This window comes from Mesocricetus auratus, unplaced genomic scaffold (genome assembly GCF_017639785.1).
Source record: "Mesocricetus auratus isolate SY011 unplaced genomic scaffold, BCM_Maur_2.0 Super-Scaffold_100029, whole genome shotgun sequence".
Lineage (NCBI taxonomy): Eukaryota > Metazoa > Chordata > Mammalia > Rodentia > Cricetidae > Mesocricetus > Mesocricetus auratus.
In genome coordinates, this window is record NW_024429210.1 from 10,471,545 (window position 1) to 10,498,562 (window position 27,018).

At 46.8% G+C, this 27,018-nt stretch overlaps 1 long non-coding RNA gene across 1 annotated transcript; it reads left to right on the top strand.

The window, feature by feature from the left end:
* The first annotated feature begins 724 nt into the window (after positions 1 to 724).
* On the top strand, positions 725 to 15,292 carry LOC110340943. Its single transcript, XR_005871743.1, has 5 exons — positions 725 to 1,300; positions 1,642 to 3,919; positions 4,264 to 4,366; positions 5,940 to 6,824; positions 7,517 to 15,292. It is a non-coding gene; the product is annotated as an uncharacterized LOC110340943 (long non-coding RNA).
* The last annotated feature ends 11,726 nt before the right edge of the window (positions 15,293 to 27,018 follow it).

Sequence of the window (27,018 nt, forward strand, 5' to 3'; positions counted from 1 at the left end):
ACAAAGGAATGGGCGGATGAGGAAAAGTCTCACCGCGTGCACGCCCGGGGCTCCGGCAGAGCTGCGCTCTTAGGTGACCGGGGACTCCTCGGTGGGCTCCAGCGTCAAGGCTGCGTCCCTGCTCGCACCAGCGCACTCCCGGCGGTTGTCCCGTTCCTGTACCCCCCACCACACCCCCAGTCTCTGGGCAACAGCCTGTTGTGTGCTGCTGCAGACGCAAAAACTCTCCCGGAGAAGCAGAGCTCTGACGTGTCTGCCGCATAACCTCAGCGGTCACAGGGTTTTTAACCACCTCCTCCCAGGGCTCCAGACTTGGCACGACTTAGCACAGCCAGGTGTTTGACCAATCTGAAAGATGGCTTCACGTGGCTACATTCAATGGATTTCTTTTTTTTAAATAAATGTATTTGCTATCATTTATTTAGTATCTTCTTTGGCCACAGAAGGGAAACCTTTGCGGTCATTTAATGTGCATCTTACTTATTATTACATTTTTCTCATTCTGCTTTTGAAAGGAGCTACCCCACCCAGATGCCTGAGAAAGTCTTAGGTGTAGCTAAATGAAATAAGATGAAAATACTGTGCAGAAAAGTAATGTTAAAGCCACCACAGACACCTGTATGCAGATCAAGATGCCCCTCATGAGGAACTTCAAGACGTCCAGTTTTTTGTTTTTGTTTTTGTTTTCAGGACAGGGTTTCTCTGTATTGTTTTGGAGGCTGTCGGTCCAGCCTGGCCTCGAACTCACAGAGATCTGCCTGACTCGAGTGCTGGGATTAAAAGTGTGCATCACCACCGCCCAGCAAGACGTCCAGTTTTTGAGAAAGTGAAAAGTTCCTTACTTGAAGCCGGTTAGCGGTCGCGAAGAGCTTGTTGAAGTAGGAGCTTATTGGTGCTGAGTGCATTAGACGAGGACCTGTACATATCTTTATCTTGCTTCCCAGAACATGGTTTATCTCTCAGTATGCAAGGATGAGTGAATTTTACAGGCCCGTGCTCTTCATTTCCAAATATTTCTTCCTCCCTTTGCTTGGACTGTAACTTTTATGCAAAAGACTGAAGTCTTGCTCCATAAATGGACTTCCAATTGTCCGATTTACACCTGCACCCAGACACCCTGAAGCATCTCAGCTAGACCTACTCAGAACCGAATGTATGATGGCCTCCCTGTTTCCACCATCAGTATGATCTGCCTCTGTGAGCCTTGGTTTAAGGCTTCCTTCATTTGATCAGCTGTAATGTTTATGTAGCCCAGCAGGCCTTGAACTGACAGTCTCCCCGTTCTACTTTCTGATTACAGGTGTGTGTCACTGCACCTTGTTTATTCCTGTTCTTCTAAATCTGGGCATTAAATAACTACTATTTTTGTGTATTTGTTTTCTGGTGTGTCTATGTGTGCCTTTGTGGAGGCCAGAGGAGGGTGCCAGCTTTCCTGTTCTACCATTCCCTGCCTTATTCCTTTAAAACAGGGCCTCTCACGGAAGCTAGGGCTAGGCTGGTGACCAATAGGTCACAACAACCCTCTCGTTTCTGCACCACAGCCCTGGGGTTACAGGAGTGCTAGGATCTGAACTCTAACCCACAGAGCCTCTCTCCAACCCCCTTATCAAGGCTTTTGAAATTATTTTTGTTTTGTTTTAGGTTGGTCTTGAATTTTCTGTGTAGCTAAAGATGACCTTGAATTCCTAATTCTCCTGACTCCATCGCACAAATGCTGGAATTACAGGTATGTGCCACCTGACTTGGCTGAACCAGGACTTTGTGTATGCTTCTTCTGCTTCTCTCTGAGACAGGGTCTCTCCCTGAACCCGGGGCCAGCAATTGCTTGACTAGGCTAGAAGTCAGAAAGCTCCCAGTTATCCTCCTGCCTCTGTCACCTTCAGAGTTGAAGGTCTAGGAAAGCACAGGACTCTGATTTGTTGGACCTGGGCTAGGATCTGAACTCTTTTCCTCCTGGTTGTACAGTAAGCACTTTTAACTGCTGAACCATCTCTCCAGCCCCCTCATCCCTTTTAAAGAGAGAGTGCTGCTATGTAGCCTAGACTAACCTTGAAGTCCATACTAGACGAACTCTTGGGCCGGCAGTCTCCTGCATGCTGGAGTTCCAGGCATGGGCAGCCATGCTCAAGTGTTTCCTCCCTTGTCTGGACATCCAGCTGTTCTAAGCTGCCTGCACCTTCAGCTCACCCGTGTTTCACCTTTGCTCCAGGGTAGTGTTCCTGGAGACACCGAAGGCATGAATTCTTACTTTATCTTAAAAGAAAGGGAAGAAAGCCAGGCACGGTGGCACATTCTTCTAATCCCAGTCTGAGACAGGATGAATGCTGTAAATCGGAGGCCAACCTGGTCTGTTTAGGACATTATAGGCCAACCAGGGCTACACAGCGAGAGTTTGCTTAAAAAACAAACAAAAACAACAACAAAACCCACATTGTTTATATTCGTTAATGAGAATTTAGCCAAATGACTACACCCAGCTGCAAGAGATAGTCTTCATTTTGCTCTGTGGAAACTTGGGGCTGATGTCACTAAAGACTCGTGGGAAAGGCACTGGGGCTGTAGCTCGCTTGGTGGGGCACTGGCTTAGCATGCGCAAGGCCCGGGGTTCAGCTGAAGACATGGCAGTGATTGACTGTAATCCCAGAAGCTGAGAGATGGGGGGATGGGAGTGTGGAGGCAAGGATGTTAATGTCATCCTCAGCTACATAGGCAGTTTGAGGCCAGCCATGTGTATGTGGGACCCTGTCAATCAATCAATCAAACAAAAATCCACCTGAGAATGATGGAAGATAGACGCTCCTTTTGAACAGCTTGCACTGATTCCCACAGAATTAATGTGTTTCTCATCCTGGCGTCCCTGGCCGGCCAGTATCAGGCTTCACCTTACTCTCGGGCCTTCTGTACATGCATTGTTGGCAGCTCTTGTATCTCTTTGGACAACTCTATTAGAAAGTTTCTTTGGACGGTCTTCAATGGCAGTGCTCAGAAAACTAGATATCCATATTCAGCGAATAAAGTTAGACCCCACACACTACAGAAATCTATCAAGATGGACTAAGGCTTTTAAAAGAAAGACCTGAAATGGTAAACTGCCAGAAGAGAGAGTTGCAAAGGTCATTGATATATTTCTGGGATTTTTTAAAATATGACCCCCAAATTGCAGGCAACAATAGCAAAACTTGACCACTGAAATGCCTTCAACTAGAAAACTACACTGCAAAGGAGACTACCAAGAAAGCAAAAGAAACAACCTATAAATGGGAGAATGTGTTCTGCCTAGCTTTCTGTCAACTTGACACAAGAGTCCCTTTGAAAAGAAGGAGGAACCCTCAACAGAGCAAATGCTCCGCCTTACCGACCTGTGGGCAAGCTTGTGGCTCGTTTCCTTGATTACGGGTTGATGGGAAATGGCCCAGGCCGTGCCATTCTGGGCAGGTGGTCCCAGAGTCTGAAAGAAAGCAGGCTGAGCAAGCCATGAGGAGCAAGCCCGTAAGCAGCTCTCCTCCATGGCCCCAGCTTCGGCTCCTGCCTCCCTGTTCCTGCCCTGAGTTCCTGCCTTGATTTCACTCGATGGAGCATGACCTGAGAGTTCTGATCTGAAGTAAGCCCTTCCCTCCATGTTACCTTCGGTCAAGGTGTTTTATAACAGCAATAGGAAACAAAATAAGACTGATATATTTAAAAACTACATAGTAAGGGGTTAATTCTCCAAGATGTAAAAAATTCAAAGAACTCAATAATAAGAAAACCAGATAACCTAACTAGAAAATGGGGGAAGGAGTTAAAGACATGTTTCTCAAAGACACAGATGACCATCGCTAGTCACCAGGGGAAACAATGGCAAGAAGTGTCATGTCTGTAAGAAGAGCTGCTGTTGTTGGAAGTGTCACGTCTATAAGAAGAGCTGCTGTTGGACCAGGTATGGCAGGTCCATGCCTGGAGTCTCAGGCCCAGTACTCGGGAGGCTGAGGCAGGGAGCTGGAGAGTTGGAGGCCAGCTTAGGCTTCCTAGAAAGACCTTGAATAAGAGAGGAGACACACAGAGAGAGAGAGACAGAGAGAGAGAGAGAGACAGAGAGAGAGAGAGAATAAAATGGCTATTGCAAAGGAAAAAAAAAGGCTGAAAAGCCAGTGCTGATGAGGACATGTGGGGAGGGGGGGAGGGGAGCAGTGTAGCAGGTCCCTGAAACAGTTAAAAGCCATTTGATCCAGGAGTCCCAGGCATAGTTCACTTAGCTTTACATTCATTTCTTTTGTGCATTAGCACTTGTGCTATGACATTTCCAGTGGATATCAAACTACTCGTGGGAGTCTGTCCTCTCCTTCTCGTGTGGATTTGGGGGTGGAGCTCAGATCGTCAGTGGCAGGTAGGTGCCTTTACTCCCTGAGCCTTCTCACCAGCCCGACATCTGTGCTCCTACCCACAACACCCCAGGAACAGAATCAAATTAAGTATTTATTTGTGGATGAGTGGATAGAGATCACTTCACATGTGGAGTATAGTGGAACCTAAATCTGTACAAACCTGAAGGACATTGTGCTAAGTGAATTAAGAAAAACAGACAAATATTGCGTGACCTCACTTGTATATGGAGTTGTTTTTTAAATAAAAGTGTGATTCAGAGGCTGAGAATTTGGTCAGAATGGAGAAAGGCAGGATGAAGCAGAAACAGAACATCTTTCCCCTAGTGTTAGAAAACAGCTGAAACATGTTAGTGGATGCCGTCTTCTTAGAGAAGACTGGTGAAGCAGAAACATTGGAGAATCCTAGGATTTGTGGGGCAAATTTTTGAATGTAGGGATTTCATTCAGTTAACAACTAGATGCTTGTGGAGTTACTGAGAGCAAATGACTGCAAGGCCACAAAGTTGGGGGAGGGGAGTAAAAGCTGAGATGGTGGCTCATGCTTGAAATCCCAGCAGGCAGGAGTTAGAGGCAGGAGGATCACTGAATGTTCAACATCAGCCTGGACTAGATACTAAATTCAAGGCCAGCTGGACTTCCACAGTAAGTCCCAATCTTGACTGCTCTACAGAATGAGTCCTTGTCACCAAGCCAAAACCAACCACAACAGAGCCACTCCTATAAAAGGAGATAAGAGTTACTTGTATGCAGCCAGGCACAGTGACTTAGATCCATGAACCCAGGTCTTGGGAGCTATGACAAAGGACCAAGGGTTTGAGGGCAGCCTGAATATAGAGAATTCCAGGCTTGCCTGGCCTACTGAGGCAGACCTTGACTCAGTCTCCCCCCTTCAGGGGGTGGTGGCCCAGTGCTTGAGTGGTCGGCTAACATGCATATTCTAAGGCTAGAACAGAGTCGAGGAACCGAAATCTCAACAGGGAAGCCTTTCCTCCCTGCTCACTCCATTATTAAGGAGAGTTTATGAGGGTTCTGAGTTAACAGATTAGAATTAAAGAAAAGCCCCAAATAAGATTTAGGGCTAACTGCTCAGAGCCTGCTAATCATGTCCTTTCTAAGTGCAAGGCTATAAGGTGAGAGGCTAGGGCAGATAAAGTAGAAAAGATGTGAATTTCAATTAGAGCAGATCATAGATCTTATTAGAATTGGCACAGTAATTCACTGAAGCCTATTGGAAGAGATATACATGGATTCCTTTAACCAGTTCAAGAAGAAACCAGAGGTCCCCAGCTTGACTGCAGCAGAAAGAATCTAAAAAGGACAGACTACAGATGCTACTCACAAAGAAAGCCAGGCCTGGAGCGACACCCCTGCACTCCCAGCACTTGGGAGGTAGAGGCAGGAGAATCAGGAGTTCAAGGCCAGCCTTAGCTACACTTAGCAAGACTGAGGTCAACCTAGGATGTATGAAGTCCTGTTTTAAGAAACAAAACACAAATGTTGTCAATATTTGTATAATTCTGGGTTAGGCCCAACCACCCATCAATACTTTTTTTCCTAACTTTTTATTTCCTTCAGGCTGGAGAGATGACTCAGCTGTTGTGTCATTGGCTACTTACCTTGTCCTGCTTGGCTGAGACTCAGCCTGACTAGGGACATGGGAGAGATGACAGAACAAGCAAGAAAAGCTGGGCTCAGGTGGGCTGTGCCCATCGGGATGGAGCTGCACCAGCTGTGCAGCAACCTGGAACCTCAGCTGTAAATGTCATGGAGGGGGTAGCTGCAGTCACACTGGTCAATTGTTCATAAACAATCATACTTGCACACATTGTCAAGGTCCCGCACAGACATGCATATGCACAACACATCTGTAAACATAAAATCAACAAGTAAACTTAAATTTACTTTTTTCTTTATCTTTGAGAATTTCACACATGTCTGTAATGAAATATGATTATATATACTCCCTGTTTCCTTGAACTTCCCCCATATGTCCCCAACAAGTCTACAATGAACTTCATGTCTATATATGTGTGTGTGTGTGTAGACATACATTTACATACATACATATACATATATATATTCATTAAATCCAGTTAGTGCTGCCTATATATGCACAGATGTGAGGGCATCCACCGGAGCATGGGAATCCTATCATCAGCCTCACTTACTACAGAGAATGATTCTCTTTCCCCAGAGACTATCAGCTGCCAACAGCTGCCTGGTAGGGGTGGGGCCCAGAGAATGTCTACCTCGTTTATACTGGGATTTTGACTGGCTTGATCTTATGCTGTCGATTATGAAAGCACAGCACTGTAGCTGCTTGCATCTATATGCTTATATTGTTCCAGTTAATAAAGGAAAGACATGTAGTGACCAAATGCAGTGGAATCTAGACCACAGGGAACTAAGCGTAATCATGACCCAGCTGGGAAACTTTATGGACTAGACGTGGGATTCAAGGTGAGGTTTTTAATGTGGCATCGGTGATCTGGGTAGTGGAGCTGTGGCCTTGTTCCTGAGAGGGTGAAGCGGTCTTTGGGGGTGAAGCACATGGCATCCGCGTACCAGCCCTGGGTATTTAGTGGGAGGCGGCGTGGGTTGGAAAGGCAAGGCATTAAAATTCGTGAAACAGGCTGACAAGTGCGCCGGTGGCCACTGCTTTGTTCTGGAAGCTCACCTGTAGGTTAAAAGTTTTCAGACTTATGAAACGGTTGTTTATAAGGATCAACAAATGGAGTGGCAGCCGGCTTTAGTCTTGACCCTGTGGCACTACAGCAATGGGCAGCCTTCACAGAGAGACAAGTTACAATCCTAGAGGTCACTGTGGCCTCTGACTGTGCTTCTCTGCCTACTTCCCAGTAGGCTGGGTGTGAAAATGGAGGCTATAGAGAATCCTCACAGCCATAGGTGAGTGCAGACTGAGTAATTATTAGCTACCAACCTAGAACCTAGTAGATGCTCCCTCCACTTAATAAAGAAGTTGGCCTAAAAATAAGTGATGTTATCATGGGGGTTACTGAATCCATTTTGGATTCATTTAAAAATAAGAATGTTCTAAATTTTGTGTGAAATGGGTTTGAAGAAACGATTTTGATGTATCAATGAAGTATAGATTCTTTATTGTCTGTAACATATCTAATCTTTTGTCACAGGCAGCCAGGGTCCTGGGTCACTGTGCAGAGCTAAAGAAAATGTCTTTAAGTCGTGAGTGACCGTAATGGAAATCCTTCCTAGTTTAAATAGTGTGCGATTCAGAGACTTTTGGCAACTTCAGCTTCTATGAAGAAATGACAGTGATGATCTGATGTGAAAAGTTGTAAGTGGTTATCCAACTCCAGTTTTCAAACTGGTTCTCCAACCAATGAATAGAGCTCACCCGAGGGAGGCAGAAGCCTCTGAACAGGTCTACACGTGGCCTGTATACTGAGCCTTAACCGTTACCATCATACCAGGCTTACTACTCACACAGAACGCACACGAGTCCCCCAGGAATTGTAGTGCAGTCCTCCTAGGACAGATGTCCATCATCGGCCCACCCCAGATATGAGGGGCAAGCATGGCTGGGGTCAGCAAAGCTGTCTACCCCCACCGCCGCCCCACCCATGGCTGTGGAACATCTGAGGTGGCACCTGTCTGAGGGTACTATGGGCAGGCTTTTGGAGGCTTCTCCTGCCTTTCCCATTCCTTGTCTGCTGGGATGTGAACAGCCTCAGCCACTCTCTCCTGCCTCTAGGAACTGATCTGAGTGTCTTCACCATGCCTCTCCAAAGTGATGGAGTGAAAACTTCTGAAACTGTTAGTCAAGATACATCTTCCCCAGGGCTGGAGAGTCGGCTCTGCAGTTAAAGTCTGCTCTTTCAGAGAACCAGAGTTTGGTTCCCAGCACCCACACTGGGCAGCTCACACCTGCCTGCAACTCCAGCTCTGTGGGATCTGATGCCCTCTTCTGGCCTCTGGGGCCACTTGTACCCTCTAGACATGTGACCACGTGACTCATACACTAAGGTATGCACACACACACACACAGACAGACACCACACAATTTTAAAAAATCTTTTAAAAAATGAGTAACTCTCCTTCCTTACTCTGTTTACATCAGATATTTTGGTTACAGGGGAAGAAATATAACTTACCACAGAACATATATAAAAGTTCACTTGGGGAAATTCCTCTGTGACAAAAAATAATGACGAGGGTGCTGTAAGGAAACAGTTGTCAAAAGGCAGAACAAATCTGCCCCCAAGTGAAGGGAACCAGGAAGAAAAGCTGAAGAAACACACCCCAGTCTGTCATGCAGTGAGGGAGGGACAGCTGTTGGGAAGCCTCAAGCCAGTGTCAAAGAAGCCGCAGGAACAGGAGGACCTACCACCCTCATGCTGAGAGAAACTTGCAGGAAGCACGGACTTGGCACACACGCGGCCATGGATTTCAGCGACATTAACTGGTCATTTTGACCGGCTTTTCAGGGGGCTGCCATAGTTGGACAGAATTTCTGCAGTGAGGTTTTACTCTCATGGTGTCACTGTTCCTGGGAGGACATAAACAAATGTCTGCTCACCCCAGAGAGTGAACTGACAAAAGACCAAAGTAGGGATACAATCAGTGTCCACCTTGGGCAGCCAGTGAGTCTCCCTGGGGTTATTTATAGGAGCAGGAGTGACTCAAAGACAGCTGCATCACCAGAATCTACCCCCCTCACCCCCGGCATGGATGAAAACTCACAAAAGCTGGAAGCCTGAAGCTCCCCGTACAGCCTGCAGCCAGCTCAGCAGGCGGGAGAGCGTCCGCTCCTGGTGGCTCTGGGTTCCAGCCTCTTTGTCCCTCCGCAGTTCTCCCTGCTTCTGTGTGGTTACGGAGGGGAGCCTAGTGAATATGGTCCTGAAGCCATCGAATTATTTACTTCTTGAGCCAAATGAGCTTCTCTGAAGGATGGAATGCCTCCCCTCTCCTGTAACATTCTGTGTCTTAAACTTCCCTCCGGTGAGGAGGGTTTTAATCTCAGAAGACACTTGTCTGCTCACTGTACAACAATTGCTTTTTTTTTTTTCATATGGGCGGTTCTGCCTCCCAGGGGGCATTTTGGAAATGCCTGTGGTCAGAGACATTTCCAAGGCACATGGAGAGGACTTTAGAGATCTTTTCAGAACTTTGGATTTCACTGTGACTGACGGAGAGAGCCATTTGAGAGTTTGGAGTCTTCTTGACTGACTTTGAAGAAGCAGACTGCACGAGATATGAGAGTAGAAGCAGGGAGACCTGCCAGGCAGCTGCCGTGATTGTCAAAGGCAGAGGAGCTTGGGGTCACGGAGATAGGAGATGGTGGCACACCGTCACCTCTGGATGTGTTTGTAAGATAGAGCCAGCAGGACTTGCTAAAAGATTGGGTCTAGGATGTGAGAGCAGGACTTGCTAAAAGATTGGGTCTAGGATGTGGGAAGAAAGTCTTCCCTGGGATCTCACTTAACTATTTCACATAGTAGGGCTCCCTCTGTGATACAGAACTGTTGCTACAGCAAAGGAGAGAGGTGGAGTCTCACACTGGCCATGAAGCACATTTCTCAGCCAAAGACAGTCATGTGATGATGAATTTCAAGTGGTTGAGGAAGGGCTATTCTGTTAGGTGTTTGGGAAAGAAGAAACATTGGTAAATAACACTAGCACCTACTGGAAATAGAAATAAATGATAGAGAATCATGGGCACCTACTGGATACAGAGCTATATGATAGACAATCACTGGGCACCTACTGGATACAGAGCTATATGATAGAGAATCATGGGCACCTACTAGATACAGAGCTATATGATAGACAATCACTGGGCACCTACTGGATACAGAGCTATATGATAGAGAATCATGGGCACCTACTGGATACAGAGCTATATGATAGACAATCACTGGGCACCTACTGGATACAGAGCTATATGATAGAGAATCATGGGCACCTACTGGATACAGAGCTATATGATAGACAATCACTGGGCACCTACTGGATACAGAGCTATATGATAGAGAATCATGGGCACCTACTGGAAATGGAGCTATACGATAGAGAATCGTGGGCATACGAGATTTAAAGCTGTGGAACTGACAGAGGTGACCAGGAAATGTAGAGACAATAAGAACTTCAAGGACATAGCCCTAGGGAACTTCACAATCTAGAGTTCATCAATTCAGTTGACATGACAAGCTTAAAATAATCGTTCTGCTTCCTTTGGTTACACAAATGATCATAACTCTAGGATGAAGTAATAAGCCGACAACACTGATAAGCTATGTAAGTGTAACATTTCAATCTTTGTGTTACTCATGGATCTCTCTGTGTGTTATGTGGTGCATACACATGCATATGCAGAGGTAGGTGCTTCTGTGTGCATGTGCAGAAGCCAGAGAAGTGGTACGGGGCAGCCTCTATCACTCTCTACCGTGTTCCTTTGAGGCAGGATCTCTCTTTGAACCCAGAGCTCATGTTGTTTGGCGAAGCTGGCAGCTGGCCCTCCTGTCTTTGCTCCCCACAGGACTGTGAAAGACCATTACTCCTTTGTCACACAGGTATTGAGATCTGAACCCAGGTCCAAATAGTTTCTCAGCAAGCACTCTTAACCATTTTTTTTCCAGCCACTAATTTTTTGTTTTGTTTAAAATGAGACTTTAAATATGAAGATTACCTGGTTTACTTATGAATTTTGTAAATCAGCTTTCCTAGAGTCATAAGGTTTCGTTCATTAGATTTATAAGTCTGATTTTGATGTTTGAAGTTCTTACATATAATTCAGTTATGTTATATTTGTGCCTGTGGTTTGAGATCTCTAAAGGAATTTGATCAAGCTTACTAGGTCTATAAGTAAATAAACTCTTTAGGTTGAACTTAAAGGCTTTTACAAACGCTAATAGTATCAAATCCTCTTGGAGCACTCTACCCTAGTGAGAAGCTCATCCTGTGCCTGTCTCCCCACCATGACTGTGTCAGGAGAGCAGCTAGTCAACTTGTGGGGACGCAGGGTCCCTTGGGCACTTGTTACTATACCTCTAGGACTAGCTCTGAAGCGCTGTTGGACATCTCTTTGTTGTTGGTCCCTGTTCTGATGGGCCTGTCTTTCATCCTGATGGATGAGGTCTTTTTCTGATGAACTGAGATTGAATGAGTTAAGCATTTTTAACGTTACTGGCTATTTGAGATCATGGTCACGCTCCACGCAGTGTCCTTTAGCTGCAAATCACCATTCATCTGAGGCAAATATTATCCTTGTCAGCGAGACCTCCTGTTGACAGCTCTCCCAGTAACCTTGGGTCTGTTCATGTTCAAGGACTTCTGAGCCCCCCAAGTGAGTCAACAGTGAGTCCCTTTGCTGGGACCATCCATCTTCCAGTTCATAGCAACTGGCAAAACTGTTAGGAGCTTTCTTGACACTATTGTATGGTATGGGGTGATTGGGCAGGGTAGCAGAATTGTTCAATGGCTTCCTGTCCCACCCTCCATATGGATAGTGTGGTGACTTGTGTAGCTAGAGGGTGTGGCAGTTTATTGACCAGTGGTGCTGTGGCATGGCTGGTTTATGAACGGTGCAGCAGTGTGTGGAGTGAGGAGGGAGATGCGTCTGTGTCCTCTGTATCACACCTGTGCTCTGTGATCTTCAGCTCACGTAACCATTGGGTGCCTTGTTTTATCTACAAAATAATGGCTAACAGCTCCCTGGTATTGATGAGGATCAAATCAAATGAGGCAGGCACACAAACTAATTACAACACCTTTTTTTTCTTATGATCCAAGGCCTTGCTGTGGTCTGGCTGGGTAGCCGCATGGTCCAAGGTTACCTCAGACAATGGTCCTTTAACTTGGTAAAATGCTTAGTAAGTATTAAATAATTATATGCTTTTATTATTATTTTTTGTCACCTGTTTGAGTTACTTCAAATTAGCTAGTATGCCAGAATAAAGGGGGTGTGGGGGGCCCATATCCTTATTCTATTCAATGAAAAATAATTTGAATTCTGGCTCATAATTCATTTGAATAAGGCAAGGAAGAATCCAAGCATTACTGTGTAATGGGGGAAATTTTCAGATCCAATTCCTTGTTTTCTTTTCTTAATTCCCTGTGTTTTAGCTGAGTCTTCCTGAACTCTCATTGCCTTGATGAATTCTGGGGATGAGTCACCAGGCACAGGCAGGCACTTGCAGGAGACAGGTGCTCAAAACTCCCAGCTTCTCCATGGAAGGTCGTTGCTGTTCATCAGGAAGAGGTCTGGGCATTTAGCCCAGCTGGTATCTGACCTTGGTCCTTGGCAAGCATCTTCTGTGAGTTCTGTGAGTTTGGTATGTGGCAGAAGTAGGCAGGTTCTCTTCATTCCACCCTATCCTACTTCCTCCCACACCCACAGCCGGCATGAAGGCCACCAGTCTCTCTCTTAAATCACTTGCGTGTTTAGACTTCCCAAGTCATGCTGACTAAGACACTACTGTGAACCAAAGCCAGATCTTTGTTTCTATTCTTGCATGTAAGTATGCATGTACACAAGATAATGATGGATGGTATATTGGTTGGGCCTCAAATCCAGGGCCACACCCAGCCCCCAGATCCTTACCTGGACATGAAAAGCACAGGGAAATCATTTGACAGTATGTAAAGAGCAATCCGTCTGCACAGGAGGCAAAGTAAGCTTCAATAGTGTGGAGTCATGATGATGATGTGTATTTTTAATATGCTAAGAGTGGCCTTTAGTCCTGTAGTGCCCTCTTTAAACCCATGACTCCTGTCTCATCATGACTCAAACAGCAGACCTATCCAAAGGAGGGGATACAAAATGCAAGGGGGGGCGGGGCTAAGGAGATGCAGTGAGCAACTACATAGAATGGGGTCCCAAACTGGACCCTGGAGAGCACCGAGTGTAATCAAAGCATATGCAAATGAAGTACGGGATATAGCTGCTGCTGGCTGGTCAACCGTGAAAGGGAGGCCACCAGTGTGAGATGTTGATGACAGGGGAAGTGGGTGTGGGGACAGGGGGATTCTTTGCATTGTCTTTGGCAGATTTTAAATGAATCCAAAAGCACCCTAAGATTGAAATTATTGCTTTTAGAGCTCTGTGCAGGGGAAACTAACAGCGCAGCACCTTGGCCTGTCGGCTGTGGTTGTCCCTGGGAGCGGGAAGGAGGTGAGAGCTGGCCTATTGGGCCCCTGATGGGTGTGGGACGGAGTGGAGAAGGCAGTCAGGCCTTGTCCTGCGGGGAAGATGGGACACGCTTCTACTGTATCTGGCTTTCTTTCAATGCACGTGACCCACTTTCACATTCTGATTCTTCATGAATTAAAAATGATATACAAGATCTGGATGTAGTAATGGACCCCTGCAGTCCCAGCACTTGAAATGTGGAGGAAAGAGGATCAGAAATTCAAGGCTACCCTGGGCCAGGTGACACTGTGTCTTTAAACAAAGCAAACTAAAACTAACCCAAAAAGTAACTTCAAGGTTGTTGGTTTTTTTCCTTTAGAGTAAATATTTTAACTCAATTTTAGAGTAAAAGCATATATATATATATATATATATATACTGATATATATATATATGTATATATATGTATGTATATATCAGTTTTGAACCTATTGCTTCCTACTTAGGCTGCTAATTTTCACTTCCAAATTCCCAGTAATACATAGAAACACAGCACACACCTAGTGGATAACTCTTGCCAAATATGACCCAGGCTGTCTTCAAACTCATGACCCTCTTGCTCAAGCCACTGTGTGCGGCACTCTAAGCTAGCTGGGCCATCACACCAGGTTTCACAACATTTGTTATAGTTTTGTTTTGTTTTAAGCAACACACGATCTGACCTAGAAGGACTGATTGGAAAGGTTTTAGCACGCGCGCACGCGCGTGCGTGCGCGTGTGTGTGTGTGTGTGTGTGTGTGTGTGTGTGTGTGTGTGTCACTGAGACTGAACATAGGTACTCATACACGCTAGACAAATTGCTCTGCCCCTGAGTTTTCCCCAGCCTGGAAAGTCTTTCTCTCATTACAGACTGGGACTCCTTCCACAATTGAAGCCTTCACTCTTCTTATCAACGCTGTCCCACATCCTGAGTGAGATTAGTTCTCTTTGTCTGCATTCAGTTCTAAATGATTTGATTTCTTAACTAATTAACTTATTTTTACGTGTCTGTGTGTGTTTTACCTGCACGTATGTGCACGATGTGAGTGCAGTGACTGGAGAGGCCAGAAGAGGGCGTAAGATCCTGTGGAACTGGAATTGCAGATGGGTGTAAGTTCCGAGTGGGTGCTGGGAATTGAACCCAGTTCTTCTGCAGCCAGAACTCTTCACCTCTGAACCATCTCAGGCACTAAATTATTTCATTTTTTTAATGTAAAGATAGGGCCTGTTACTTACTGAATACTATGAGCTTGTTATAAAGACATAAAAAGCACTGCCAACCATAATCTTGTCTTCTTACATTTCATCGATTCATGTGTATATGTATAATAAATTTTTAAAAAGCACATAAAGATTATCCGCTGTGGGCGGAACAACCCCTTCCTCCCTGTCTCTCTTAAAATCCAGGCCTTTGTGAGTGTGTTCAACCACTGAGCCACAATCCCCGCTCTACCCAGAGTGCTTGAAAGCACACATTGCTAGGAAACTACTCTGTGTGTCCCACAGCTCGGCTTACAAAAAGGCAACTGAGGCAATTCTGGGCATAAGAGACTTCAAAATAAATCAGCTGGTAACTTCTGGGAGACTCTCCTCATCACACTAAGGAAGAAGTAGTTGCTGGTCCTCTACTAGATGCTGCTTTCTCTGAACTGAACCATGTTTATATGGAAGCCCTAGCTGGCGTGTTGACTACAGTCTTCTTGTAAGGATATGATTGGAGATGGTTTGTTCATGTCAATAAACCATGGTCTTCTCAGTTCTGCAGCTGAGAACATCTTGACATGTGTGCGTACATGTGTGTGTGTTGTTGTTTTTGAAAAGTTTAATCTCATTACCTAGGTCAATCGCTTTGTTGAATGGAGCTTTCCCGTTCTTAAAACTGAGTGCTCCTGGGTGGTTAATAGACTAGGTAATAGCCGCTCTAACAAGCTAGGGTTACGTACCTACACCAATCTGCCAGTTAAATTGGCAACTTGTAACACAAAAAATAAATGACCCAGAGAATGATATTGGGGTTCAAACTTCAAGCTGAAGATCAGAAAAGCAAAGCAGCTGGCCACTAGCTTCTTACCTGTACCTCAGGCTAAATGGGCTGATCCTGTCTCCACGAGCTCTCAGCAAGCCTCAGACTGTAACCTTTCCTCAGCGTGGCTGGAGAACAAATGCCTCTACTGACTACTGAAGATCCTGCTCTATTTTTTGTACCCCTCTAGTGCTGGGATTAAAGGCATGTGATCTTCGAGTCGAGACCCTTTTGTGGGGATGGACTGAATGACTCTTTTACAGGAGTTGCCTAAGACCATCAGAAAACACAGTTATATCACAATTCATAACAGTAGCACAATTACAGTTCAGTCCCTGGAACCCATCTGGTGGAAGGAGAGAACCAGCTCCCAGAACTTGTCCTCTGTCCCCACACGTGTCATGCACGTGTCCACACACAACAATAATATTAACTATTTAAAAGTTAAAGCCTTTGGAGAAACCACCTCATATTTTGGCTCGTTTCTGTCATCCCCACCCCATCTGAGACCTAGAATTTGATGTTATCCCACAAAAGGGACTCTGGTCACTCCACGTCACTCCAAATGATGTTTCTAGACTTTCAAAGCTGAAATGAATTTTCGGGAACTTAGGTTTTACCTAACTTTGAAGCTGCTGGTAGGAAGATGAAACAGTTTTCTGGGGAGTGATTAAGTCAAGAAATGTCATCCAGTGACAGAGTCTTCAGAATCGCCTCTGTGGAAACCAGGGGCTGGCAGCTCATACCTGTAATCTTAGCACCTGGGAGGCTGAAAAAGAAGATTGCTATTCATCTGGGGTTAGCGTGAGCTACATAATGAATCATGCCAGCCTGGACTACAGACTGACATCTCGTCTCAAAATAAAATAAAATAAAACAAATGAAACTGAACTCAGGAGCCAGGAATGAGTCAGCAGGATATAGGCTCAAGTCAGCCACAGCCTTCTCCTGACTTCCTTAACGAACGAAAAAAAAAGAAAGGAAAGCCATGACTGCTCCTAGGCATGGTGGAGGAGAGAGTTTATTGTAGACATGTCGGGGAGCATAGGCGGAGGCAGGGACATCGGGGAGACTCCAGAGTGGACTCGACCAGAATGAGCTGGGCCAGGGCAGGGGAGAGAGGGGAATGAGGCGCAGCAGCCAGGAGGCCAAAGGTACAAAAAGGTGGGCAGCCAAAATGTCTGCGTTATATTGGGAAGAGCCTCTGGGGAAGGGCAGCCCGGCCCTTGGACTGGCCTGATCAGGGAAGAGGGTGGGGTGTGCCAGCCACACCCTGTAGCAGGTAGGGACTGAGGGATGCCGGGAGAACCTGGAGGCCAAGTCCTCTTGGCCATGTCAAATAGGCACCTCAGCCGGGTTTGAAACTTAAACATCTACACATGGCCACTGGAAGGAAAGAGAACAAAAGCAGCGGGAGGAAAATACCAGTGTGTGTGGTGGGGATGGGCTGCTGCCTGGGCACCCAGTGGTGTCCACTGAGCACAGAGCAGCACCCAACGTCACCAGACTATACCTAGGGAAATGGGGCGTCTCTCAGTGGGTCTCGCCTAGACTGAATTTCAATTTGGGTTTAAATGCAATTACCTGGAGGATTTTTTTTTTGGGTATGGCCTGCTTATTGATTCTTAACAAAACTTTAATTAGCGACCTCTAGATCTCAGCTTGCTTGTCTTGTAAGCCTCCCTCTTTTCCCCCTCCCGGTTATCCCAGGGCAGGAGCAGATGCCCTCGGGGGCCGTGGAGGAGTGCTGTTTATTGGTTTGCTCTCAGTGGCTTGCTCAAACCAGCTTTCTTACACACCCCAGAACCACCTGCCGGAGGATGGCACCACCCAGGACAATTAGAAAGTGCCTACAGGCGGATGGTATGGAGACAGTTTCATTTGGGGGTCCCTCTTCCCGAGTGGCTCTAGCCTGTTCAAGCTGATGGGAAACTAAGGCAGGACAGAGGTGCTGCTTCTCCAGCTCCAGGGCTGCCTGCAGCTCCGGCTTCCTCCGTGCCCACGGATGGCACACTTCCCATCTTTGTGCTCTTCTCTTGGCTCCGCCTCACTGTGGACCCAGGGGAGGATGGCAAACAAAACAGCGGCAGGGCCCGGTGCTACCCTGTCTTGAGGACGCCCCAGCCAAATAAATTAGCCTGCTATTCATTTTTTAATTAAACCTCATGCATGTACCCAACATGAGCAGAATGAAGCCAGATGACTCGTTGCCAGAATGTACTGTAGAGGCCCATAGCCAAGTTCCTGGTAGAGCCTTTGCTCTCTGAAATCCCCTGAGCCAGCCTCCACCACTGTTCACGTTTCTCTAGGCGTTCCGGTCCTCCAAACCCCCACTGGAATGCTACATGAAACACCGCATGGAGCGTTCTGGGGTTTCTGTAGCCCAAATTCCCAAACTCATCCATACTCCTCTCATTTGCCTACCAACCAACCACATGGTCAGGTTTGTCATAGCAATGGTCCCTCTTCTTGCACTAATTTTTGGTATTAGCGACTTACATCATTGCTAAAATGTCAGACGAGGGCAACTAACAGATTTTCTGATAACCCCCTCCCCCACAGTAAGTGTCTTCAGAGACGCTGTAAGCCAGATCAAGCAAAACTGAAAAGGTATAACAACGGATGTATTGAGCAAAGCAGCCCCCAGACAGGTTCACTGGTGTCAGAGAACCAGGCCAGTGGAGTCAAGGGCACCTGAGCTGAGGCAGGGAGATTTTATAGATTGTAGGCATGGGGTGATGACGTGTCTGCCACCAGCTGGGTTTGTGCCCAAGTGTGTTCAAAAGCTGAGTGCCTAGGTGAGGACTTGGGTGGCGGGCTGCTGGCGGCATCGGGGAGGAAATGGCAATCGTTGTAGTAGTTGCCAAGAATGCTGTGGAAGGAGGCTTTTTTGGAGCCTTTCCATTGTTCAGAGACTCGGGGGTGGGGTGTGTGGGGCGGACACGGACAGAGAGACAGAGACAGAGAGACACACAGAGAAACACGGCAAGAGAGACAGAGAGATGAGGGAGAGGACAGAGGAAGAGGAGTAGGAGGAACAGGGCTTCCCAGACCGTGTAGGAGCCAGCCAGGGGCTCCGATTGAACAGTAACTGAAGGAAGAAATGTCTATTTTAGTTCACAGTTTGAGAGTAACAGGCCGTCGTGGGTAGGGGACACATGGTGGCAGGATGTGAGGTCTCTGGTTACTGCGTTTGCTGTCAGGAAGTACTGAGAGATGAAGACTGGTCCTCGCCTCGAATTCTCGTTTATCCAGTCCAGGACTCTAACCCCTGGGATTGTGCCGCTCACCTCCAGACTAGGTCTTTGTTGTCAGTTAAGCCTCTCTGAAACAACGTCAGAGTTAGTCTGAGAGGAGTCTAAATCTAGTCGCTAATGCCATCTAACCGTCCCACCAGGACGTCGTTAATGGTAACAGGCTGTTATCATCCTCTCCTAGAAGGGGTCAGCAGAGGTTCTAGTCCTGCTTTCTCCCGCCCCAGCACTGGCTGTTGGTGGGAGGCCCTAAGGCAGTGAAAGGCTGACTAGGAGGCGAGGACTCTAAGTGGTCCAGCTGGGGCACTGGGCACCTGTAAGCAACTCCAGGAAGCTCGCTGGTCCACGGAACCGTCTGCCCCCACCTTCCTATCTGGGCTTTATGCAGTGGAGATCTCACAGTGAGAGAAGGACAGATGACAGAGGACACATTGATGCCCGAGGCCCCGTGCTCAGGAAGGGACTTCTCAAACTGTCTAACAGCTAGCCGCATATTTTCTGCTTCATCTCACAGCTTTCTTTAAAGATTAAGGCCACCATAGGTTTTCCTTTCTACACTTTGGCCAAACTGTAAGTAAATCCACCTCCTTTTTTTTTTTTTTTAATGCCAATCTGTCTCCTCATTTCCTTCGAAGGGAAACAAAGGTTACAGGATGCGGTCCTGAGAGCCTGGTAACAAATGTGCTTCGTCACGTCACTCAGCGAAGCCAGGCAACTCTCTCACGAGGGTTCTTGGAAGATCGGGAGTGATACAGAATGGGCTGGGAACAGTTCCTGGCATTTAGTGAGCACAGTGTAAATATTTGTTATTCTAAGTTTTGATACAACTCCAAGATAAGTCATCTGGTTTCCTAACATTCCAGCGTCGAATTAGGTAAAAATATCAAGTTACAAAGTGTCCAAATGGAGGGCCAATGTCTGTGTTTCTTTAGAGTCGGTCCTGGAAGTTGGCAGGTGAACACACTTCATGGAACTCAAACCATTTCACAGACATCTAAAAGAACAGGGGCATCCAGAGTCGTATCCCTCCACTTTGGATCACTATACCTTATGCAGTCCAGCCTGGCCTAGGACGTGAAGTTCTCAGTCTCCTAAGTGCTATAGGCCTCTGATTTACTTTCTAAAATTTAGAAATTGGGGGTGGGGCAGAGCCTTGACGTCTAGCTCAGACCTTGAACTCTTGACTCTCTTGCCTCAGTTTCCTGAGTGCAGAAATTACAGATATATCTGGTTGTGTTTTAAAAATAAAAGAAGGCCAGGCAGTGGTGGTGCATGCTTTTAATCCCAGTGCTGGGAGGCAGAGGTAGGCGGATCTCTGTGAGTTCCAGGCCAGCCTGGTTTACAAAGCTACACAGAGAAACCCTGTCTTGAAAAACCCAAAATAAATAAATAAATAGAATAAAAAATTATTATCCCAAAGAAGTGTAACTATTGTGGGCAAAATAACTGTCCCTCAAATATGTTTGAGTCCTAATCCCTTCTATGACAAAGTAGATAGAGATTGGAGATGACCTCAGATTGCTACCATTAGTTAGTGTGCTATAACATGCAGCCAGTATGTAACCACCAGAGTGGAGTCTTCAGCCCGCCACCACATCCCCGTGACCCTGAGGCTCAAGTCACTCTCTGGTAACTTAAAGCCCACACTGGTTGCTTCTAACGTCATAGCTGGGAAATGTCCACACAGCAAGAAGTAACAGCACCGTTAGAAACTAGCACCTTTGGAAGGCACGGAAGGGAGGAAAACGTCTCTCCTAGGACCTCGGATAGGAATGCAGTTTTGCCCACACTTGGATTTCGAGCACTGAGGGTCGTTTTGGACGTTTGGCATCCAGAACTGTTGTTGTAAGCCACTAAGTCAGCAGTGAATTGCAGTAACAGCAACAGAATAGGAATAGAATGTGATTTCAACCCAGACAAAAATGACATTTAGGAGTCCCAGATGCCCTGCCACATCAAACCTTGCCAAACAGAAAGACAAATATCACAGTTCAAATGATTTGGCAGAGCTGCTATCGGGTGAAGCTGACCCCTGGAGACTGGTTCTGAGATGACGTCTGAAATGAAGAGTAATGAGCAGGCTGTCTGGTGTGTGGGGAGCTGGGATCTGTCTCTTGCTTCAGCTATGTTGAGAAAGAACAGACTCAGGGATTTCCCTCCCTTCTAACCTCCGTGGCCCTCTATTCCCTTTTCTAGCACCAAGTTCCAAGGCATCTTCTCCATTGCTTGCTTGCAGAGTCAGCCAGAAAGGTTTCTCGGTGATGAACTTCTTACTGCCCACCGCTGTGTACCACCAGTTCATAAGAACTATTCTCTCTAAGCTGGAAGCTGCGGTAGGCTGTCCAGTTTGCATCTGTGGGCTCCTGTTCCTCCATCTCTGGGGCTTTTATTCCCAAAGATGTGGCCCTGGAGGACACTGGCCATCCACTCTTCCTGTTGACCAGAGGGTGCCAAAGGTCTTAGAGACGCCACAGTTCTTCCAGAAAACTCTCTCCAGAGGAAGGAGAAGAAGCCACTGTGACCACAGAAGAGCCGGCAGGAGGCTCTCCTAGTTCTTCATGGCCTGGGTGTGACCCTCCCTGACCTCCTCCTGTGACTTCCTGTAGTGCCACTACACAAGGAAGAGGAATTCATCAAGGAGCTTCATGACCGGCTGATGAACCTCTTCAGTCTGATGTGCTTCCAAAGTGAACACGAATTCTCTCTAAGAGCTCACGCTGGCCCAGAGGGGGAGGAACGCACGGCTTGCGTGTGTGAGACCCTGGTTGTGGTCACTAGCACTATTTACAAAGGGGTAGTGGCTTAAAGGAGAGATGTTCCCTACAGGCTCACACATTTGAACACGTGGTCCCCAGGTGCTGGCACCGTTTGGGAAGGTTGTGGAATCTTAGGAGGTGCACCACTAGACATGGCTTTGAAGATTTACAGCCTTGCCTGATTTTTCTGTTCTCTCTCTGCTTCTTGTACGCTGGTAAAATGTGACCTGCCAACTTCCTGCTCCTGTCACAGAACCACACTGTCTCCACCATGATGGGCTCCATCCCTCTGGAACAACAAGACAAGACAGACCTTTCCCACCTCTTTGGGTTGCTTTTGGCCACAGTGTTTTCGTTTTTAATTTAAAAGTTTTGGGTTTTGATTTACTTTTATTTTCTGTGTGTGGTGTTTTACCTGCACGTACACATACGACATGCATGCAGTGCCTGCGGGCATGAGATGAGGGCACTAGATCTCTTGGAACTGGAGTTACAGACGCTGTGAGCCATCAAGTGGGTGCTGAGAGTTGAACCTCTGTCCTCTGGAAGAGTGGCCAGTGCCTTTAACCGCTAGGCCATCTTCCCAGCCCCCAGAGAGTTTTATCACAGAAACAGAAAAGTGACTAGTATCAGTAAAATAAGGTATTTCAGATGGTAAGAAAATAGTCAAAACACTTGCAAGTAATTCAAATTTCTGTTAAGTTTTACCGTTTTTTTTAATTAAAAGCACACCATTATTATTTCTTTGCTTTGAGACAGGATCATATTTATCCCAGGCTGGCCTTGAATTCACTATGGAGCTGGGACTGGTCTTGAACTCCTGATTCTCTTGTCTCTTCTTCCCAAGTACTAGGATTGCAGATGTGCCATACCTGGCTAGCTTTAGGGCTTTAAGAGGAACAAGTCTCGTTGCACAGTGTGTGTTTCGTCTGTTTTCCAAGTGAGAAGGAAATGAGGCACAGCAGTGTTGGGGATGTGTGGTTCTGGATATCAGAGGTTGCTGTGGGTGGTTTTAATGTCAGCATGCCACATGTTAGAATCACCTGCATAGAGAGCCTCCCTTGAAGAACGGTCCTTATGTTTGGGACAGTTTGTGTGGGGGGGGAAACTTCACACATCAAAGGGTATGGCAGAATGAAGATCATCTCCTCTCTGCTGCTGAATTGATTCGCCCTCTTCCTGCGGTTTCTGGTTCCTTCAATGATTGCAGAACCAGCCTTACCAAGTTTTCATCATGGACCAAGTTCTAGTGGTTCTTCAAGAACCTTACATGCCCCAGGCGCCAGATTGGGGCTACTGAAATATACTGCCTTGTAGACAGAGTAACCACAGACCGATGTCTGCTTATGAGAGACAGTTGTTGTGGGACAACCTTAAGGACCAAGTAACTACCAGGTTCTCAGCTCTTGGATGAAATTCTGCTGTTGTTGCTACTTTAAAGTGTGTGTATGTGTTTGTCTGTGTCTGAATGTGTGTGTATCTGTATGTGTCTGTGTGTGAGTCTGAATTGTGTGTACCTGTGTGTGTGTCTGTGTTTGTGTGTGTCTGTATGTGTGTCTATGTGTGAGTCTGTATGTGTGTGTATCTGTGTGTGTGTCTGTGTGTATATATGTGTGTATCTGTGTGTGTGTCTGTGTTTGTGTGTATCTGTGTCTGTGTGTGTCTGTGTGTGTATCTGTGTGTGCATCTGTGTGTGCATCTGTGTGTCTGTGTCTGTGTATCTGGTGTATCTGTGTGTGTGTCTGTGTGTATCTGTGTCTCTGTGTGTCTGTGTGTGTGTATCTGTGTGTGTGTCTGTGTGTGTGTCTGTATGTGTGTGTGTGTCTGTATGTGTGTGTATCCCTGTGTGTCTCTGTGTCTGTGTGTCTGTGTGTGTGTGTCTATGTCTGTGTGTCTCTGTGTGTCTGTGTGTCTGTGTGTGTGTGTATCTGTGTCTCTGTGTATCTGTGTGTCTGTGTATCTGTGTGTCTGTGTGTGTATGTATGTGTGTGTATATCTGTGTGTGTCTGTGTGTCTGTGTCTGTGTATGTATGTATGTGTGTGTATATCTGTGTGTGTCTGTCTGTGTGTGTGTATATGTCTGTATGTATCTGTGTCTGTGTGTGTGTCTGTGTGTCTGTGTCTGTGTGTGTCTGTATGTGTATATTTCTGTGTGTGTCTGTGTCTGTATGTATCTGTGTGTGTGTGTGTCTGTGTCTGTGTGTATCTCTGTGTGTGTCTGTGTGTGTGTATCTCTGTGTGTGTCTATGTCTGTATGTATCTGTGTGTGTGTGTGTATCTAGTGTATATGTGCATATTCATCCCTTGGTTCTGTCCCTCTAGAGAACCCTCACTGAAACGGACTCAGCCTGACTCAGAGCTGCAGGTCTGGCTGCCTCCTTGTTTTAGTCTCAGCACTCTGGGAAGTCTTCCAGACAGACAGAGACCCAAGTAGACAGAGGCCAGAGTGGACGTTTTGCAGGAATACAGAAAAAAATCATATTTTGTTGCTTTGATACAAAATTTAACATTAATATCAGTAATGCCAGCACTCAGGAGGCTAAGACATGAATATTTCAAGTTCAAAACCAGCCTGGGCCAGTAGTGAAATCCTGTCTCAACATAGTAATACCAATAGCACACTCCTTTGGTAATTGGATGTGATTCCTAACGTTAGGTTAAGTAGGCTTTGCCTTTTTATTTAGCAGTTCCAGCATGCCATTGGGTTTTTTTTTGCCAGTAAGTTTCCATATTTCATTGGTGTGCTTTTCGTTTTCAGCCCCTCTAAGGAGTCTCTACCAAATTGTCTCTAAAACTTTTTCTGCTGTTGTCCTTGACTGTGCATGGAATTAAGAGGATTTGGACAAAGGCCTGCTGGACCTAGTTTTCTCTGTTATTTACTTATTGACCACAGTCGTCATTTCCTGCTGACGCCTAAAAAAAGTCCTCTGGAACAGCAGAACCGTAACCGTTTTCTAGAAGGACTCATCTGTCAAAACTAATCATGACTAGCTTTTACTGGGGACTTTGCAGTGTGTGAGGTAATTTCTACCTGACTTACCTTCCTCAGCAATGTTATATGATATATACCTTTTAAGATACTGTTGTTGGGGCCAGGAGAGATGCCTCAGTGGTTTAAGGTACTGGGTGTTCTTCCAGAGGACCCAGGTTCAATTCCCAGCACCCGCATGGCTATCACAACTGCCTGTAACTCCAGTTCCAGGGGATTTAATGTCCTCTTCTGGCCTTTGCAGGTAAGGCTGCATGTGGTGTAGAGAGATATACACTCAGGCAAAATAGCCATACCCGTAGAGGAAAAATAATTGAAAATAAATCTAAAACAGTATTGAAAAGCAGATAGTTTTTCAGGGTCTGAGGATACGGCTCTGTAGATAAAGCACTTGCCATGCAAGCTAAGAACTGGGTTCAAATCCCCAGGACCCCCAAAAAAGCCAGGTGGACATGATTCCAGAGTTTGGGAGGCAGAGACAGAAGACCCCCAAGCTATCTGGAGAGACGAGCTGATTCAGTGAGCTCCAGTTTCAGTGAGGGACTCTGCCTTAGTGTATACAGCAGAAAGCGATCATGGGAAACACGGGTATCCAACTCTGGCCTTCACACATGTGTCCACACACGTGAACAAGGACATGCGTGCACGCACACATGAGCACACACACATACACACACACTGCGTACATACATAAAATTTAAGAAATTTAAGAAGCACAGCAGTTTGGTGAATGAGACAGCTTTGAAGGTTTGTTAAGTTGGTCACTTCAGACAGTGGAGCCATGTGACTGCAGATGCTAACATTTTTCGGCCAGCGTCAGAATCCACAGACTCCAGGAAACTGCAACTGAGGCCATAGCCAGCCTTCCCACCATCCGGGGAGACTGCCTCAGCCAGCGTGCACCCCATCCCTCTGCCTGCTGGTCCTCCACATTCAGTCACCTCCATGGCCAGTGGTCACACCTCCTGCTGCCCTCTGGGGCCTGCCGATCGACACAGACATGCAGTGAACTCAACGGTTGGTGGTTGTTAGGCACTGAGATGTAAAATCTCAGTTCAGGGGTTGGTGACTCAGCAAGTCTCCTCCAGTCCAGCGAATGAAACGACCTTTGGCGACAGCCCAGGTTGTATGAGAAGCAGGAATCTGGGTGTTCCTGGGCGGCCTGAGTAACATTGTCAGAGCCCCACCCCCGGGCCCTTCCCATCGCCAGGCCCCCACCCTGGGGGCCTGGTGCTCTCCTCCAAGACTGGCCTGGCACGTGAGTGGGCATGACTTGGCAATCTGAAACCCCCTCATGAGTCAGCGTTTGCGCCTATAGGGGCCTTGGGGGCTCGAGTCTAGCTACAGATCTCAGAAGGAGAGGTGGGGTAGAGCCTTTGGGGCCCTTATGTGATCCCCAGACAGTTGGGGGACCAACCTGACATGGCAGGGGCAGCTTCTGCTGGTGAGGGTGCCCAGAATTGTGGCTTAGAGCCCTCAGCTCCGCTGGAATCTCGCCCATCTCTCCTCACCCCAGTTCTCAGGGGCCACTCCTTCCGGACCAATACTCAAACTTGAACAAAAGCGGAGCTCCACTGTGGCTCATTGGATTCACGCTGTAGTTCAGACCTGGGATCAGCCTTTGGATGTTGTTTCCTTGTGGCTGCAGGGGACCAGGGTTGCTGTGAGTGAGGACTGTTCCCTGTGAGGACTGTCCTCGTAACTTCCAGGTCCCTAATAAGGACCTCGAGCTGAGCACTCTAAGATCATCATTTCTCCCCCTCTGTGCTCCAGCCCTGGGAGTGGCAGAGTCTCCTTGTCTTCATGAAGATCACCACGGCACCAGACACTCGGCATTGGCACCAGACCTGTTCAAAGTGCTTCATTACAAGTATGGTTTCCAGAACTATCTTGCCTGGCAGGCCATGAACCGCCAGGACCACCTTTGCCTCTGGGAGTGGATTTTTTCATGCCTGTAAGCCTAATCAGGACAGGAAGCCGGCTCTAGACAAGCCAGATGCCTTCGCAGCAGACTCTGTTCCTCTGGAACCACCCAACGTTCCAGAACTGTAGCAGAGCTGTACTTGGTCTTAGTGGGAGGACTCTCCCACCTCAGTTTCAGTTCAGGGATGGCAGATTCCACACCAGTATAGACTGTCGTCTTTGAGATACTGACTCCCCCCAAAAAAGCTTTCCTTGGTTATCATCCACCTTTCTCGGAACATCACTGGGCTCTGACAAATGAGTCCAAACCCATTCTACAAAATGTGGGGTGCTTGGATTGTATTGCTTCAAAGCAAGCTTTTTTTTTTCCAAGTCAAAAGTGTTCCGAGGTGGTGCTAACTGTCTTCTTGTCCCTGTTAGCTTCTGAGGTCCCAAAGGCCATGTCTGAGCCTGAGTTACCAAGGAGAGGACCCAGCCTTATCTAGGCACTGTGGACTCTGGGTTGACTGTCTCTAACACAATATGCAGCCGAGGGTAGCCTTGAATGCTCGATCCTCCTGC